This window comes from Electrophorus electricus, chromosome 10 (assembly GCF_041902795.1).
Source record: "Electrophorus electricus isolate QZ-2024a chromosome 10, ASM4190279v1, whole genome shotgun sequence".
In the NCBI taxonomy this organism is placed as follows: Eukaryota; Metazoa; Chordata; class Actinopteri; order Gymnotiformes; family Gymnotidae; genus Electrophorus; species Electrophorus electricus.
This window is the reverse complement of record NC_137506.1, coordinates 12,538,000-12,551,653: the sequence shown is the minus strand read 5'-3', so window position 1 is coordinate 12,551,653 and position 13,654 is coordinate 12,538,000. Positions and strand designations below refer to the sequence as shown.

The 13,654-nt window shown below is 40.9% G+C and overlaps 1 non-coding gene across 1 annotated transcript; it reads right to left on the bottom strand.

Annotated features, from left to right (window-relative positions):
* Positions 1-1,340: 1,340 nt before the first annotated feature.
* On the bottom strand, positions 1,341-1,412 carry trnae-cuc (transfer RNA glutamic acid (anticodon CUC)). Its single transcript has one exon. It is a non-coding gene; the product is annotated as a tRNA-Glu (tRNA).
* Positions 1,413-13,654: the final 12,242 nt, after the last annotated feature.

Here is a 13,654-nt window from a genome sequence, read left to right as displayed (position 1 = left end):
ATACTTCTAAAAGTAATTGTGTTTGCACTTTATTTACACAGTTACATGAACAACACTGGTAGCATAGTCAACAGGCTTGATGGTTTTCCAGTGCACGACACTGTGATACCAGGGCTGGCCCAAGCCTGTGTGGGGCCCTATGAAGAAATCTGAGCTGCCACTGACATAACATAGGTAAAAAAACAAATAGAAATAAATACATGGTCTTTGGCACCCTCTTGGTGGCCTTAGCAGGCTCTCATTTTGCTTATATGGCGGGACAATTGTTCTGCTGTTATCCTATCTATCGAGCAGTCCTACCTAGATTTAGTGCACTTATGTACATTACCCTTAGTCCAGGTTTCTGGTGTTTATTTTAGATGCATTTTTGGTTGTATATATTATAATTAGGCTACTGTGAACAATTGTATACCATATAGCTACAGCACCTGTACTTCACACACATGTAGTAATCGGATCTAGAAAGTTGCCAACCCTATTAAAATATTAGGTTTATAGTATAATATTTGAATTAAACAGACAAAGCGTTAATCACAATCATTTGCATGATGATTAAATCTTGAACCAAAAATGTATCAGAGAGCTCTAGTGTTTTTTAGAGACACACACCCAATAAAATTGTGCTTGACCATTTCTTGCCCTCTATATCATTCTCTGCAGTTTACTGAGAAAGACCTGACACTGGGTAATGCCGTTGTCTATTCGAAGGCCAAAACAACAACAATCTTTGTTATCAAAGACTCACTCCACCCTGACCACAGCCTCTTCTTTTAGAAGCCATGAGAAAACCACCATCGCAGCTTGAGAGCACAAATCTAGCCTCTTAAGAGGTGTTATGTTCCACAGGCAGTTCGATATCTCAATGCACTCCACATGAAAGCAATTTTCTTTCCATGAGTGCAAATTGCACTTTTAATGCCTGATATTTCAGCCACTCATTTCTCTCACTACATGACAAAACTCTCGAAACTTTTCTGCAAAAGCACTGAATGTTATTCTAACCTTTTATGGCCTTTCTCCATTCATGTACACAAAGTCCAGTATGATTCCAAATGTCATCAAAAGATATATCTGTTTGTAGCTGAACAACTTATGCAATGTGATCTTTCTTCTTTGTGTCAAATGAACTTAACAATTGAAACATCCAAAACTGGCTGTGTTTCTTGCCAACATACTGGTGTTTGGACATGTGGGATTACTTGCGCGTCACTTTCAATAGTTCAATTGGTAGAGTAGAAGTTAAAACTGTCATCCTTAGGCTGTCGGTTCAACTCCGACTCCCACAAACGTTATGTTTTAATGCAGAATCTGTCATTTTATATGAGCAAAAAAAGAGGTTTTTCCCTGACCGGGAATCGAACACGGGCCGCGGCGGTGAGAGCACCGAATCCTAACCACTAGACAACCAGGGACAGAGCTGTAGAGTCTGCGCTCCTACTATTCTGACAATGTTTGGATGCATACTGGAATTGGTATGCATGAGTGGAAAAAGGCCATAAAGCGAGTTATTCATCTTTCTCTTTGTTCTACAAAAAAATGAAGTTTGCAAGAGTCAGGGCTCTTTTTTACCATCTGGGAAAAGAGGGAACGCTGGTGTCACTAACACATGGAAAGAGCTGTTATAGTATTCCCCATTTGTCCCCTTAATGTTTCTGACATTTTAGCCACTCATTTCTCTCTCTACATGAAAACATTCTAGAAAATTTTCTCCAAAAAGTACAGAATGTTATTCTAAGTACTCGGAAAATAGTCTTTTCCTCCCCCTTCTGACGCGTGAACTTATAGACGCCCTTGAATGCACGGTGTCTCTGTAATTAACAAGGGAGAGAGCGTATGCCACTCTCTCTCTCCCTAAGAGTACAGCCAATTATGCTCCTTTAGACTCCCAGCCACAAATGGCTGTGACACCATCAGTTTCACAGTTAAACACAACTCCTATAGTACTAATAAAAGCTTCACACTCACCTCAGCTGGGACATGGCAGACACTGAAGGAAACTCCTCACTTCACTCTCTTCATCTGACCAGTCATTAAGCTCCACTGGTTTCTTCACTGTTTGGAGTTTCAGTACTTCTAGCACTTGTAATATTAGAATATAATCCCTTTATTTACTAAAGGTACACAGAAATGTACACAGGTACACAGAAACTTACTGTATGTAAGAGTGCAATAGTTCAAAGCTGTATTAGTGCAGATAAATACAACTACAGTGCCATTGCAGCTTTTAATGCTGTTTCAGTATCAGGGTCTTCAGGAAGGCTCCACCTGGCAACCCTGAAGTGCCTTGCTATGCTTAAAACTACACACACACACACACACACACACGCACGCACGCACGCACGCACGCACGCACGCACACACACACAAACAAACACAAACACTCAACAAGGTGAGTTCTGCTTATTTGTTATTGGAGATTTGTTAAGAAGGCTGATCGCCATTTAAAATTAGATTTCAAACACTGTAATTGTTACACTGGTGAGTTTGAGGTAGAGATGCACTTTCATTAATACTGCTTACACTGTGTTTCTTTACAACACGCATGGACGTGTTGAAGCATCTCATATGCATGGAACACTACTACTCAGAGCATTGGAAGGTTGAAAACAGAAGCTATCTGGCTCACACAATGTTTTAAATGTGCCAAGGGAAATTCCAAGTGTGGCCATTCTTGAGTGGAGTGGAAGATAAATATGTTTTTTTGTACTTCAAAGCAGCTGTAAGAGTATAACAGGCAGTTTAGAACATGTCAGTCCCTCCATGTAATTTGAGAGAAAATATCCTATGAAGATTGGACCAAGATTCCTGCAGAGTATTTTCAGCACATAGTGGAACCTATGCCAGAAGAATTGCCGCAGTTCTGGAGGCCAAAGAAGGTCCAACATGCTACTAAAAGGGTGTACTTAAGCCCACTGTGTCCTATAATAGGATGTTGCTGGAATGTATGTGGATGTTGTTGGAATGGCCGCAGAGTTGCGGCAGCAGTACAGGTAGTCTGTAATCCTTTCCCCCATCCGAGTGAGTTTGCCCTATTACACGGGGTCGAGTTATGATGTGAATGTTTAATTACACAGGATGGATTGTGGGCGACGGAACCGAACAGCCTTCAGGATTCAAATAGAGAAAGGTGAAACTTCTCCAGCCTTTGAGTTAATCACAGGACTATTGCATAGCAATTAGGGATAACAGAACAGCTTTTGGGGGGTTTGGGTGGTGTGCCTTATCCGCCCCTTTAACAGAGTAGTCACAATTCAAATTTCCCTTGTTCCATTGTTTACAAGGCATTATACATGTGGTTTATTTATAGTGCACGGAGTAATATGCAGCGAGTCTGGTCTATCTGCTTTGGAAGAGAAACATTTGGCCAAAAGAGCAAGACACAGCCAGGAGGATGATTGGTAAGAGCACATCATAATATGCACCTTAAAGCTGTGCTCTACAGCTAGGTCCTGTTCCATGACTGCATATATAAATTTACTACTGACATTGCCATTTATATCTGGCCATTTACAGTGCACTCTTGCTCAATGCAGCAATTGAAGCTGATTTTCCATTGTGTAGTTATTATGTTCAAGAGGTGTTTGACCCGGTCAGGTTGACACACTTTAGTGAGGGCAGCAGTATCCTAGAGGACACTACAGACAGTGACGGAGACATCTCAGAGCGCGAGGTGAGAGGTTGAGTTTTTTGTTCCTCTTTCTACGACATACTTTTCATGCCAGGTACTATTGTCCAGTTCAGCCAAATTTAATTTACTGCCTTGTATTATCATATATAAATTGCTGAACATCTTATCACTCAGTTTCAAACATCCCCTCAGCTGTTTTAAGCCATTTTGTTTATTCAGAAGTACTGCTAAATGGATGTGATGGGAAAATGAGAGCACATCAAACACAGACAGCCTTATGCATTGAGTAGTAAAGAGTAAAGGTTTATTGGGTTCTGTCCCCTGTATAACAGAGTAAGAGGACTGACCCGCAGTACGGTCCCCCTGCCCTTATACACAGAACAGAAGAAAGAGAAAAAAAAGAAAAACAACTCCTACAGAGTATCTGCTAATTCATGTTTTGGTTAGCCTGAGCGCTGAAGGCTTCTTCTATTGCTATGGTTAGAACGGTGTGTGAGCAGCTGGTGTCCCTGACTCACACGCTTATCTGCAGACTGTTATGCTGTGACTATAGAAACATAAAGCAAAGTAAAATAAAGCAAAGTAAATTTCCACAAAATGAAGCAAAGTAAATTTCCACAACATTTCCCCCCTTTATTCTATATCACACATTATCACACATTAATTCAGCAAATAGCACTATGATGTCTTCATGTGGATCACCAGCACCGCCCATCTTGGGGAGCAGAATGTCTTCAAAGAGCTGGTGTTGGTCATTGGCATGACCGCTGAACGCTGGCATGGTGAACACACTAGAAAGACGTCTGACACGCTATGACAAAAAAGGAGGTAAACACAGAAGAAGAAGAAGAATGGGTAGCAGAATGGGCAACGCAACAGCTGCTAGGTTCGCTGCCCAACTGCCCAACCAGGCCATCAGCCAGTCCCAGAATCCACCTGGAACTGTAGGCTGCGGAGTGAAGGCAGATCACATATGATTCATATAATCAGTAATATTAGCGCTGAGATCTGGAATGTAAAAACAGCAGGAAGTGTTAATCATTTTGCACACTCCTCCTTCCTTCATGGTTAGGAGATCTAATACCATTCTATGTTGAAGCACTACTGCCCTTATCACTTGTTGTTCTATCTTTAAGGCACCTATTGCTACTGAGGTATCATTAACTACTTGCAGTAACTGATAAGCTAAGCCATTGATCTTTTGCAGGTCTGCTACTGTGCCACCGCCCAGGAAAAGGGACCAACCAATGGTTTCACCCGGAATGGTCCATGGGTCCCTCAGAATTCTACCACAATAGTCTGTGCTGGTTATGTCTCTCCTCACCCTGTGCTGCTTGGCATGGGGAAGTGTATACACCTGCGTCCTTGGGCGCACTACAGCTGGATAACAACAACCAGTCCAGTTCTGTGGCAATTCACCATAGACCACCGAACCACTGACCCACATTACATTCCAATAACCCTTCAGGGTTGTCATGGAGCAATTCCACAGGGAACTGCTATTGGAGTCACTGCAAGTGCCATTGCTGTGCACCTGCACATAGTCGACGCATCTGGACCAGCCTACCGGCACCTGCTGCTTCATCTGCCATACACATATCTCACCCTTTCTAGCTGCCACATGCAGCATCATTTTCGGTGGTGCGGGGTTAGTGGGACTGGGACAGTTTGAGGTCTGGTTAATAACCTGTCACATAGAGATTGTCATATTCACTTCTCCTACGTCTGCGTTTTTCAGAGGGATTGCAGTCCTTGGAACACTGGTGTGCTGGCACACCAGGCACTCTTGCTCGATATGTTGGGTATGCACAATGGCTGACATACACGCTATATTTTGTTGGCATTTAGCTGCTAATCATTCTGCCTCAGTGGCGTTGGGACCCTGAAATGGTAACAAGTCTTCTGATAAGTCATGGGATTCTTCATCCATATTAATTTGCAGTCTATGTTCTGACTGTGTTAGTTGTGTCTGATTTTCTCTACCGTCTCTTGACGGTTCCGAGTGTCGAAAGGGTAGGCCTTGCCTTTAACACCCTACTCAACACAGTTCCGACCTAGTCTGTTGGGGTGCTGCTGCTTGGAGTTGGGGCTGGTGTCAGAGCCTTCTTACAGTGTGTGTGATGTACCCAGGTTCCTCGTCCTTCTATTTTGACAGCAGTGTGGGTTGTTAACAGGAGGTTCTAGTTGTCTCCACCTGCAGCGCTCGGTGGCGGTAGCCCCTGACTGAATCTCCCGTAATGTGACCTGTGGGGTAGCAGCGGTTTCCTGTATTGCTTGCACAGCGGTTTTAGTTGCAGCTGCCTTTGCTACTCTATCTGCAAAATTATTCCCCTTGCTGATTTGGTCTTCTGTAGTCCTGTGAGATGCACACTTTACAACTGCAATTGTCTTTGGCAGCGAAATGGCTTCTAGCAAGATGGTGATGTCTAATATATTTACTCGAGCTTGTCAGGAATTGCCTATGTTTCCATATGGCTCCAAAATCATTAACAGTTTTGTCTGCAGCTAGTTTGCATGCTTCCATCAGTGCTACTAGTTCAGCAGCCTGGGCTGAATAGGAGGATGGTAATACTTCTGTTTTAGATATTTCATGATCTGTTACTACCGCGTATGCTGCCCTATTGACCCCTGTGTCGTCCCTGCTTGCTGACCCATCCACATAGAGGCATAGGTCTGAGTTACTTATGGCTTCTTCAAAGAGATCAACCCGCGGTATATATACTTCAGCTAAGACTGCTGTGCAGTCTTGTGGATCTCCATCCTCCTCCGTAGGAAGGAGTGTAGCTGGGTTCAGTGTTATACACCTTTTGACAGTTATATTAGGCATATCTAAGAGGGTGGTGTGGTATCTCAGCTACCACTGGGCTGATAAGTGTGACACTCTTTGGTCCTGCAGTATTCGGTTTACTGCGTGTGGGACTAAAACAGTAAGATGGGAGTATGCCAATATGGTTTAAGTAGCGAAATTATGGCTTGTGCTCGGTTTTGAGACATCTTGTGTGTATTTCCCTTAATGATATGCCCTAAGAACGTCACTTCCTCCTTAAAATTCTGTAATTTTGCTCTACTAGGTTAGTTACATGTATGTTACATCTGAAATATTTCCATGAGCTTTTACGCAACATACTAAACAAAGGTTAGGAACAAGCTAAATCAAATCAGGCTAACTCAGCAGGTCAAAAGTACTTCAGATTGCAAACTATGACCTAGTATTTTATCAAATTTTATCATAATTGTAACGCAGGGAGGCTTGGCAGGATACAAAAGAGGAGCCGTGATGCATACAACGATGTTTATTTAGAGACATGGAAGACAACGTAGCACTAAGGCTATCGTGGGATCAAACACTGACAACGTTAACGTTTACACAAAAGACTTATATACGCAAACAATAACAACACAATGAAGAGCAGGCATGAAACACAAGGGGGCGTGGCCACACGGATGAACACACACACACACACACACACACACACAAGCAAGCAAACACACACGGTGAGACGTTTGGGGGAAGGGGCCGTACCGTAACAAGAATATGTTCACACATGCTCTCTCTCTCTCTCTCTCTCTCTCTCTCTCTCTCTCTCTCTCTCTCTCTCTCTCTCTCTCTCTCTCTCTCTCTCCATCCTTTCAGCCTTTGGGTTTCAATAATACCCCCAGGGCAGACAGAACCATTATTCAAACAATGTCATATTCTGGAATATTCTGCTGAGGGTGAGGATGGATGAGGCGCAGTTGCCCACCCGTACTGATTGTGGTCTGTCTGTTAGGAAGTTGGAGATCCAGTCGCACAGGGATGTATGCAGTCCTAGATCTCCCAACTTAGTAGTGAGTAGAGAGGGGATGATAGTGTTAAATGCTGAACTGTAGTCGACAAATAGCATTTTAACATAATTTCCCCTCCCTTAAGAGTGTATGTGTGAAACATCCTTGTCACCATAAATGTTGTGTTGTTACAAAATTAAGCAGTCCATCCAGTTTCATTAACCTAATTTATTAGCAGCCTGTGCCCACGGTCTGACTCAAGTATTTTTATTTTAATTTCCTCCATGTTGTTTATAATAGGCCTAGAAATCCTTTTAAAGGTGATCGCCATTTCTCCCACTGTATACTGTTGAAGCATACAAGTTTTTATTCAGTGAGAAATATGTCATTTATGGGGATTAGGTACAGTGCATTTTGTTCAGGACATTCGCGACGATATATGTGCTAAATGGGATTGTAAAATAACTAGCTAGCTAGCCATATATTTAGACAGAACCTGAATTGTGTTACATGGGGATTTTTATCCCATGTTTTTAAGGCTGCGTTATGTACAGCCTAGCATAAATAAATACGCAAGAATGCAGAGCACGAATAGTCTTTGCTTGCAATCACTAAACAATCACTAGCAACTACATTTGCTAATCATTTTCTCTTTAAAGTTGGTGTAAATTGAAAACTATTGCAGACGTGACGTGTGATATCATAATGCAGCCGCATCAGTTATGCCATTATGATGTAGTCAAAGAACATATTTTTCAAATGAACAATTTCTGTGAACCATTTTTAGTCTACAGATCACAGATAACGGTTACACTTGGATTTTCAAAACTAAACTTATCATGGGTCAGTCCGGTAGTTACGATTGCAATCCAAGACGCAAGGAACATGTTCCTTCTGAGAAATATGAAAAGGAAAAGCATGGGATATTTGGTAAACATGGGAAAAAGAAGAAAGAAAAGACACGAGCCCAGATCCCTACCAGAATATTCACGCAGCTTGTGCTGTTGTTCACTTGCTGTTGTCGGAAGGGTGTTAAGAGAAGGAACACGACCTCAGATAATGACTTCATTAAGGGTAAGTTCTGACCACAGCCACCACTTGGATGAACTGTGTGTGTGTGTGTCTGAGAGAGAGACATCTACGTAGAAGTGTTCTAAGTATCTATACAACGCTAATAAGACATTTTCTGTTACTTTTTAAACAGATACTAGAACAAAGTATTTAATGAAGAATGACTTGCCTACTCAGAGAACTGAATCAGCCATGGTAAGTAAAGTAGAACCAAGACAAATGATTTAAAGCCATACTGAGGCAAGGGACAAAAGCCACAAAAAAGGGAAAAACAGCTATGGTGAACAGTAATGCTAATTTAATGCTTGTACTTAAGTACACTGAAATGTCTTTGAATATAAATTACAAATGCATTTCAACAAATGTTGGAGAAATTAATTAAAAACACTAATGTAAATTTATTGAGAATATATTTAGGACACATACATTTAGCATATGCAATCTTTGTCAGTTACAGGGAAAAAAAAATACTATTGGTGGGGTTTTTGTTTGTTTGTTTTACATTCTCCTTACTATAGAATTAACAGTCGACTGTTCGGTGACTTTGCATGCTGAGTTGTAACACTGATTATTAGTATAATTGTGGCGAAAAACAAAATCAACACTAGCTAAAATGACTGAATGCAATGGAATTTATTATTCCAATAGCACAATTTGAATGGGTCTACGGTACCTTAGTGTGTCAGGTCCTGTTATTTCTGTTGAACATTTGATGTTTGGGGGCACATTTTTACATCAATAGGCCTGCAGGCTATGTGATAACGGCTATGCGATAAAAATTGTATTTGTTTCCTTTCCAGTCCAATACAAATTATAAATTACAAATGTATCAAAATGTAATTAAAGTCATATTTCAATTAAATGTATTTAAATACTGTTCAACAATATTTCTACTTATATCTACAGGTGGAACTGAAGTCTTTCAAAAAGATAGAACCTCCAGATATGAATTTCAAGATGATGTTTCCTGAAAAGACTCCTTTGAATCAGATTTACGATGACAATGACTGGGATGAATGTCTTGAGGACCTGGAAGCCATGTTTGCTAGAGTGAGAAAGTCTGCAGTGGAGCAGAGCAATCCTAACACTTGTTTTCCATAAATTCTCACAATGCTATGAACTATGCATTTCAAGTAGATGTAATTAAATATTGCTTAACACTGTTTCTCTTCATAGTTGGAACTGAAACTGAATTATTTCATAAAGATGCAACATGATTCCTGTGAACATGATATGGACCAACTGATTGAGGAGATGGAATCCACAGTTGTTAGAGTGAGAAAGTCTGCAATGCAGCAGAGCAATCCTAACACTTGTTTTCCATAAATACTAACAATGCAATTAAATATGCATTTCAAGTAGATGTAATTAAATATTGCTCAACACGGTATTTGTGTCTGCAGGTATTAGACGCCGTACTTGCTAGGGAGGATATGACTGCATAACCTCTGATGACAGCAATAAACAGCATTAAAAATACTCTGACATTTTTCAGTCTAATCCTTGCCTATGTTGTCTGCAACACAGTCAATTAAACCATGGATAGTAATTATATCTTTTTTTTTTTTGTCTCACAAACATTCTGAATGTAACATTTCCTAGAGCTTTTAAGATACAATCACCATACTTCGCACCCACACTATTTTTTCCCTTCATGTCCACTTACATCTATGTGACTTAACAATCACAATTCATTTTTACACAACCAATTTCCAACCTCTATATATATCGCTCGGAATTCAACAGACACCTGTTGCTACTGCACCTTTAAGACGGATGTAAGATAAATGAGCTCCTTTATGATTGGCTGCCCTGTATTGTGCTTCATTCAAAAGGTACTCAGATCTGAAATGCCTGAGAAAGGCAATTTAAGTGGGTGTGCTAAACCTCTATAGGCTGACTAGGCAGAGATAGGTAAATAAAGTGTTCTTGTGACATTAGAAATACAAATTTCAATATGAGGGCATTTTTGCAGCTAACTAAAACACTGACCTAGTTAAGAATTTTAACATTTCAAATAAATAAATACATAAATAAATAAATAAATACATAAACACACACACACACACACACACACACACACACACACACACACACACACACACACATATATATATATATATATTAAAAGGTGAATGTTACTTATTTCACTCTGAATGTAAAACAGTGCATATTGTGTTAAATGGGATTTCCATCCCATGTTTTTAAGGTTGCCTTATGTATAAATAAATATGCAAGAATGCAGAGCATGAATAGGTCAGTCTTCCATTCTGTATCACATACCTACCCTTGATAACACCGTGGTAACTGGAAAAACCAACCCTTTTTATTCAGTTGTCACTACTTCCAATAGACTTCACGCTAATCTCATAGAAGTCCACCCCTTTCCGTGTCCTCCGGAAACAGCACTTCCGTTGTGTTGTGACAGGATTTGTTGGGGCTGGTGTCAGAGCCTTCTTACAGTGTGTGTGATGTACCCAGGTTCCTCGTCCTTCTATTTTGACAGCAGTGTGGGTTGTTAACAGGACTTGGTGTGGTCCTGTCCACCGTGCTTGGTTCCCTTTGGGGAGTGCTGCGCACAAACAAGACAGCTGGAACAAAAGTTTTGGGTAAGTATTATGAGTTCTGGCGCAAACCAGTACTTTAATATGCTGTCCACGATTCCCCCTTTGCTCATATGGCTACGCCCATGAGCAATTCCGATTAGGCCCTGCATGTATGATTTGGGTAGGCAAGGTTTGCCCGTAGGTGTCTGTGTCCAAGCACCATCGTACACTGTGCAGTCTAGTGTCACACTGATAAGTGTGACACTCTTTGGTCCTGCAGTATTCCGTGTACTGCGTGTGGGACTAAAACAGTAAGAGGGGAGTATTCCACTATGGTTTAGGTAGCGAAATTATGGCTTGTGCTCGGTTTTGAGACAGCTTGTGTGTATTTCCCTTAATGATATGCCCTAAGAACGTCACTTCCTCCTTAAAATTTTGTAATTTTGCTCTACTAGGTTAGTTACATGTATGTTACATCTGAAATATTTCCATGAGCTTTTACGCAACATACTAAACAAAGGTTAGGAACAGGCTAAATCAAATCAGGCTAACTCTCAGCAGGTCAAAAGTACTTCAGACTGCAAACTATGACCTAGTATTTTATCAAATTGTATCATAATTGTAACGCAGGGAGGCTTGGCAGGATACAAAAGAGGAGCCGTGATGCATACAACGATGTTTATTTAGAGACATGGAAGACAACGTAGCACTAAGGCTATCGTGGGATGAAACACTGACAACGTTAACGTTTACACAAAGGACTTATTTACGCAAACAATAACAACACAACGAAGAGCAGGCGTGAAACACAAGGGGGCGTGGCCACACGGATGAACACACACACACACACACACACACAAGCAAACACACACACACACGCACACACACACACACACACACACACAAGCAAACACACACGGGGAGACGTTTGGGGGGAGGGGCCGTACCGTGACAAGAATATGTTCACACATGCTCTCTCTCTCTCTCTCTCTCTCTCTCTCTCTCTCTCTCTCTCTCTCTCTCTCTCTCTCTCTCTGTCTCTCTCGCCATAGTTTATTTTCCCTTCTATATAAGCCTGCAGGTTCATAGGTGACTAGCTTTTATAATTTAATGTGTAATTTGAGCATAATGGTGGAAACTACAAAGAACAAAATGGAAAAAAAGGAGGGTCGTTTCCATAATTGCCCTTGAAAAAATGTATAAGAATTAAACTCTTGTGTACCCCTCAGACGTTCTCCGGAGGGTCCCTCAAAAGCATGTTTATATTTAAGTTGCAATAAAGGACGGGACCAGCTATTCTCTTCAACTAATTCTGGAGTCTGCATCTTTATTTTCTATTGAAATATTTAATCTTAAAACTATCTAATTGGGGATGGGTTTTCTGAACATACAGGCATCTGTGATGGTAATCCCTTGATATTAGAGGGGTAAAGTTATATTATCAGATAACTAACTAGATTGCTAGTTTTCTGTCTCTGCCATGGTCGATTGTACTTTCATCAGTAGGCAAGGTAACCTGGGTGCACTAGCGAGTTTCCCGTCATATCTGCCATTGCTTCTACAAATACAACGCAGCAGGTCCATTATTTTAGATCGGGTGTCTCACAGCAAGCTGGCTACAATTAGTTGGTTAAAAAATTATAGTAAATAAAGAAAATAAAACACTAACATGATAGTCAAGCTAGGTTTATTCGCAAAGCTAGCTAGCTAACGATAACTCAACAGAAAAATTAAAGTTCAGTGTCAGTCAATTTAGCCAAAGAGGAACAGATTTTGTCGCATTTTGTGACTGGCTCTTTAGACATTAATGTGGCAGACTACCTGAACGTCAGCCCTCATTTGTTCTGTTAGTTCAACGCTTTTAACAAGTGCCGTCAAACAAGAGAATGGCTGCATTTTGAAGTGGTCAGCATTGCTATCCATTGGAGCCTGCTGTTTGATTAGAAAACCAGCACACACATTTTCATGTATGACATATTTAACATATTTGTCCCAAAGGCATTGATCCACGGAACGCAAGGATCAGCATGGCATGTTCTAAACTATGCTTACTCCTTGCTCCACTGGAACGTTTAAGTGCGCACGTGCCGGTAAAGGGGAAAAGACAGCGCGTGGATTGCGTTTGGGGTGACTGTTACATAACATCTGTAGCCAGTGTTGAATACATAATGGAATTTAAATGGAATTTAATTAAATGGAATTTAATAAGCCATGGATGTAATGGAATTTAATTAAATGGAATTTAATAAGCCATGGATGTAATAATATCGATATACCGTTTTTCTCCGCAAATACTAATTCCACCTTACTCTCTTCTGTTCACATTCCACTTGATCCATACAATATGGGTAGTGCATTGTCCATACCAATCTGTGTTAACGATTATGGCGTCTTGGATTTGACAGCATCTCAGATAGAAAAGAAAAAGAAAACCAGAGTCAAGAAATGCCAGTTCTTTACCCTGCTCTTCCGAGGACATTCTGGCAAAGCTCTGTCACCCAAGAAAAAGCGGTCCATGAAGCTTGCCTCTGGCGAAGGCATGGATGGAGTTACTGTGAGTACCGTTATCAACCAACATGAGGACAAAAGACAGGAAGGTGTTGAGCCCACTGTTATCACTCATAATCCGGTTCTTTTGTGATGT